General features: G+C 37.7%; 1 protein-coding gene across 3 annotated transcripts in view; it reads right to left on the bottom strand.

The window, feature by feature from the left end:
• The window catches only part of RHOH (ras homolog family member H), a 28971-nt gene extending 23245 nt beyond the window's left edge, over positions 1-5726 (bottom strand). For 2 of the 3 annotated variants that reach the window (XM_019526542.1, XM_019526543.1), the window contains exons 1-2: positions 4569-5726; positions 3403-3499 (exon numbers count right to left, since the gene is read on the bottom strand). The gene's annotated coding sequence lies outside the window, so the exon portion shown is untranslated. The remainder of the gene's footprint in view (positions 1-3402; positions 3500-4568) is intronic. The other variant, XM_019526544.1, reaches the window with a different exon arrangement.
• Positions 5727-6173: the final 447 nt, after the last annotated feature.

Genomic DNA, 6173 nt, shown 5'->3' with positions numbered 1-6173 from the left:
CATAAACAGATCACTCTAAAACTACAAAAAACGGCTTACGTTCAATTCACTACCAGTTTTTAAGGAACTACCCCCCTAGGCCAAGGGGTAAATCAAGAATGCCATTTTGGAGTGAGGCAAAAGAGCTAAATGACAAAAATGTTGACATCGAGGAAAAATAGATCCAGCAGCAATGGAACACAATTGACATCATTAATACATTTCTTATCATGGACCCTACAACTAAACCTAATGGCTTTGTTTTACCAAGGTGGAGCTGGACAACGTTGAACAGGATTCCTACTGGATAAGGTGGATGTAACTACCTACTACATAAATGGAATTTTATTAAAGATCCCAAATGTGAGGGTGGAGAAATCCAAACTATAGCACACATCATGGAGGAATGTCCTATTTATCATTTCAATGGTTGTAGTTAAGACTTGCACCAGACTACAGATGATGCCTTGCAATGAATATCAAATCTAAAACTGTCATGCTAGCCTTATCCCTCAGTGCTGTTGTTTATAGGTTGTTTATAGTTTGTTCTGTCGTTCAGTTGTATCCCATATGAACAAAATAATAAATAAATTGTTCATTCTCGCCTCTGCTGGAAGGGAAGGTGTTCTTTCCCTTCCCATGTACGTTGGGCCTTTCCCATCTTGTATGTCATCAATTGCATCCCTTTGGGGAAACCCCCAAACCAGCAACAGAATACATTTTTGGTTTTTTAAATTTTGAAGTTCGAACTGAACATTTTACTTGCCCACCTGAATGAAAAAAAAAACCTTTAAGTTCAATTCCACCCTGATAAGGTATGAGTTTTCAATTCCAGTAACTTCTCTGGGGGCTGTGCAGGTATATCTGAATACACTCTACATAAATTGTCTTCCAATATCCAAACACAATTAGGAAAGGCAGGCAAGGTAGCTTAATCTGTGATAAACCCAGAATTAGGAACAAACAAGTATTTCAGGCCACTTTTTCTTTAGGATCAATAAACAGATGTGCCTGGTCAAATGTTCTTCAGTCACTTGAAGTGCACTGATATAACCAAGAGCACAATTCAAGCTACCGTGTCTATCAACTCTTCCATACTTTGGACAGTTAAGCCTCATTATGCAAATATTTTGTACAAAGAGCTCCCATTGCTAAGACTCAGCAGATGCATAACCTGCTTTTTGGCTCCAAATTTCTAACTTTTCAGCACAGATCAGACTGTGTGGGGGGAGGAGGGGTATAAGGGAGGTTTTCAGTTTGTCAATTAGCATTAGAAATTAAGCACAACTAAATTATGCTAAATAGGTAGGAAATTGTGCTTGGCTTTATGTAAAAGCGCTGAGGGCAAATTATGGCCTTCAAACTTTGTTGCTATTATTGCTTTGTTATGTGCAGCCAGATCTCTAAGGTGCTGGTCCAATATTTTAAAACACTCATTTTCAGCTCTGCTGCGATGAGGCCACCCTTTCTTTATTACTTTATTGTTATCTTAATGTTGTAAATTAGGGGCACGTTATGAGGTCTCATCACGAAAAAGTTTGAAACTGACCATTAGATCCATACAGAGCTAGTCAAATAATGAGAACCTATTTTTGTGAAATACTTTGAAATGTCAAAGTTATTTTCAGTCTAAAAAGATTCATTCTAAGGAGCATTTTTCATGGTCTAGAAATTGTTTGTGATCTAGTCATTTCTTTTGCAATTTTTTTATTAAAATATTGAAATGGTTATCACAACATTTAATTTAACTGAAAATAAAAATTGGAACTGTCTTTTACATAATCTCTTTAATAATACTCTAATATAGTTAATAAAAATGGCAGTACCAACATTTTAGGAATAAAGTAATCATTTAATTTTAAGGAATAATATCCCATTTTTAAATGAAAAACTATCCGCTACCCTTCTGAAAAATTACAACCAGCTAGATGATTACAAGGAGACTGAGATGACAGATAAGCTATCTAAGGGCTTGGTGTTAATGACCTCCAGACTGGTCCCAAATGACACACTACACAGAAAGGCTGCTTGAAAGCTTCCACTATAAGATCAGCTATAGGAAGTTTGCTACATTACTAATTCTATTGGTTTCCAGTTAGCTTCTGAGTGTGGTGCATTGGGGGTTCATTTAGAGCCTTAAACGCCTATATGGTGCGCGTATCTACATGAAACGCTTGCTGTGGAGCTGACTAATTAGCTCCACAGTAAAGGTCACTGTCTACACCTGTGGTGCTATTAGGATGGAGTAAAATAATTAACTCTGCCATAAGACAGTACTTCCCAACACAAGTATTATCCTACAGTGGAGTCATTTACTCAACTGCAACAGACATGTAGATGCTGATGGGCCTGACTGGGGCACACGGGTGCTTCAGTGTGGGGTCTGCCTGCTGGCTAGTTCCACAATGAAGCACCCTTATGCCCCAGTCAGATCTTCTCAGCAGGTTGACCCAGGTCAGCGTAACCTCAGGCTGAATAAGCCCAGGAGCCAAAAATTCCTGCAGAAACTGCACTGGAGTTTATTCATCCATATTCATTGCACATGTAGACATGCCCAGTGTGGTTCAACATATGTGAAAGTTTGCCTCTCTGCTGTCCACTGCAAAATCAGCTAATACTTTTTGTTAATAGCTCAGAAATTTGCACAGCTGGAGGCTGCGACGGGGGCTAAGGATAGAGGTTGAGTTTATGCTCTTACTGTAGCAGAATTAAATGTGAAAAGCTTCTTCTGATGCTGCTAATTTTTGTAGTAGTGTTGTAACATTGTTGTCACCATAAAAGTCAAGTGAATATGTGAGCACCAAAATTTGTTCAGTAATAACTTAAACATTTGAGGCCAGATTCTCATTTACAATAAGGCCATTTTATATTGTTTTGCTCTGGCACTGCTCTTGGCCTTATTTTAATAGTGACACAGGCCCATTGACTATATTTTAAATGTTAATTTGCTCAGGGGCTTAGACAACAAGTACAGGTTATTTATAAACACGTAGATGACTAACTTTCCCATCATGGAGCATCTACTCTAGTGACAGTAAAACTTCTTAGTAAATTTCCAAAGGTACTTCTCCGTACCCAAAATCAACACACACAAGTCTCTCGTAAAACTTCAGCTGTGCCCCATACCCAAATAGGATGTTCACGTCAGGGTCATATCTCTCCCCCTTTAAAAACCGGATGCATTTACACAATATATATTTAAATCTATCTTTGATAAATGCCATTAAAACAAAATATTTATGGTTGTTTGTAACTGCTTTTTAAAAATAAAAATAAATTACTATAAATGGTTTTATTTATAAGTGTAAAATACAATGCCATGTGATGCAACGTTCTGTCTGATCTGCAGCAGCAGCACACAGGCATCACCAGAAAGAGAGAAAAACTAAAGCCATTAAGGACTGCCTTATCTCTTTTTCGTACCTCTAAAAATGTCATCCTCAAGACAAATCTATGTTAAAGATGGCCTCTTCCAGATATCACAACCTTGAGCCTGCCCCATGCACTAATGGAAACAGAGCTGAAAGAGGAGGAGAGAAAGTCTTAGACTCACAATCATATTTGTTTTTAGGGGATCTGAGAGGATCCCAGAACATGGCTGACACATTACATGATTTTCCATGATCCAGCCTCTTTAAACCTCTCTCTTCATTCATTTCTTATATCAACTAATTCTTCATTGGCAAAGTAATATGGCCATTTTAATAACAGTTCTGACATTTGAAGGACTAGCCTCACAAAACATAACCTTGGAATGTGTATCTGAGTGGATATATACCCACCTACATATGTGAACAGATCACGTCATGAAAATAATGTGCCTGTTTTACAACAGAGAGGAGGTGAAAGAGTACGTGTGAAATGGAAGAGGACAGTTGTGTTCAAGGCCTTTTAGTTGGGAAGAGTGCAGGCATGAAAGACCCCTAGTTGCACCAGGGTCCAGATAGAAGTAGGAATGGAGATGAAAACAGCTAATAAAAACTTTTAAATACTAATTTTACTTTATAAAAACATCAAGCATTCTACCTTTCTGCCAAATATCACTAAAACAATCTAAATTTATGATATAACTTTTAAAAATAAAATAATATGATTTTCTCTCTCAAGGACAGAAGGGACAATATTTCCCCTTTAATTATGCTGGGTTACATGGCATATGTACATATGTAGAACTCTACTGACTTCACTGGAGTTATTCATGGTTTACACCACCGTAAATCAGGTCAGACACAGACCCATGGTCTTTAGATTAATTGATTTCCTTTCTTTTTCTAACACCAAAAAATTGTGTTAGTGGTGCATTTAATAATACAGATTCCTTCTTTGAGAACAGGTCATTTTAAGCTAAAGTAAAGAGTCTTTAAAGCAAACAAAACATGCATAGTAAGAAGCATGCCAAGGACTAGATTATATTTAAAATACAATGTCACAAAGACAAATATATAATATCAAGTATTTGTTGTGAAACCTATAGCATTTTATATCAATTTTTATTAGAGGAGACATTTGTGACAGCGACAAACACTAACCTCAATTTAAATTATATACTTACATAATGGCATTTAGGAAAAAAAATCTTAAAGACTCACCAGACACAGGAAGTTGAACGAGGCTCTCGAAAATAAATGTTATAGAAGGCAGAACATTCTAAGTGCAGGTGGGAGATAAAGAAGAAAATGTGAGCTCTAAGTTTTTTCTTCAGTTGAATTTTCCTTACCAGGTTCTCAGTATTTTACTTAAGAAAGATAAAAAAAAGCCCAGGAGACTGGGTTTAGTTAATCTGCTGGCAGGGACAGCAAAGCAAGATGTAATGTAACAAGAAATAGGCGAGTGGTTTAGTATAAGTCAGCTTCCTGGAGAGGGTTCTCAGCTCTGCCTGCGTGGGTTTTGTTGTGGGTTTGCCTGTGAGTGTGTCTTCTTCTCTCTGATGACTATATATGAATGTATGTAAAACCTACCCACAGAGCCAGATGGGGGGAGGGGAACAAGGCAAGTCCATACTGCACTACGGTGTCTCTGCAGCTTGCTGCTCCCTTTGTCACCTCCTCTCTGTTGTTCTTGCATGGGAATAGCACAGCCCACTCACTTATAAGGAAAGCAGCCCAGCTGCCCACAGTCTTATCTATAATTCAAACTTCCACCAGCTTGAAGGGGGGCTCTGGTGCATAGACACCTGCCCTAAAACGATTAAATTAATTTAGTGGACCTACTACAAAGCCTAGTGCGGATGTTCCTTAACTGATATAAGCCTAGTTCATCAGAGTGTAGCTTAATTAGATGAAGAAATTAATTAAGATGAATGGAATTAAATATTTCCACACTGGATTCAGCATTAATTTCAGCTAAATTAAATTAATTTTAAAGTCACACCTTTCATTAAACCGATGAAACTCTGTCAAGGCCTTGGTCCTAACTCAAAAAATGAAGAAAGAGAGAGTGATTTAGGTCATTGATGGCATAGCAAATATCCTGTCTTGACAATTAAAAGAGTAAGCTTTTCAATCATGTTAGTTCAAATCAGTTTGTGCAGGATAACTGAAAGGCCCTGTTAAGACTCAGGCCTTGCTTACCTTTGAATTTTTTTCTGGTATATCCTCCTGGAAATTTAAACCGTATCACTATACCAGTATAACTTCAATGTGTAAACAAGTCATTCTCAACCAGGGTGCCACGGCATCTTCTGGTGCACCAAGATCCTTTTAAGGGTGATGCACAATATTAGCACTATTACGTGTGCACACTTACACACAACTCACAAGATAAAGCCAAAAATTTCAAATAGGAATCCATACTGTCAAAACCATTCGGACTTGTTGTGATCTTTCTGAGTTCTTTGCAACAGAAGAATCATTCTATTATTTCTCTGTAGTCAAAAAAAACAAGTGGAAGTTAAGAGATGGCATTTTCCAAATGGTGCTTCAAGTTCAGTGAGGAGTGCCTTGCATCTAAAAAGATTAAGAACCACTGGGATAGGGTTTAAGATGAATCAGTCTTTACCAGAAGCAGAATATGTCCACAAAGGAGGGATTGCACTTGTATAAACATGAGAATGGGCACACAAGCAACTTAGCATTAAGTAAAGTAGGGTTTAAATTTCCAGTGGCCGCATCTACATGAGTGGCGGACTGTGCAGTTGTTACTGTGCAGTCATTTAGTATTTGGATGAGCTCATGCACACGCTAAATGAATGCACA

This window comes from Gavialis gangeticus, unplaced genomic scaffold (assembly GCF_001723915.1).
Source record: "Gavialis gangeticus isolate Ggan-Ray unplaced genomic scaffold, GavGan_comp1, whole genome shotgun sequence".
In the NCBI taxonomy this organism is placed as follows: domain Eukaryota; kingdom Metazoa; phylum Chordata; order Crocodylia; family Gavialidae; genus Gavialis; species Gavialis gangeticus.
This window is presented reverse-complemented; position numbering and strand designations above follow the sequence as displayed.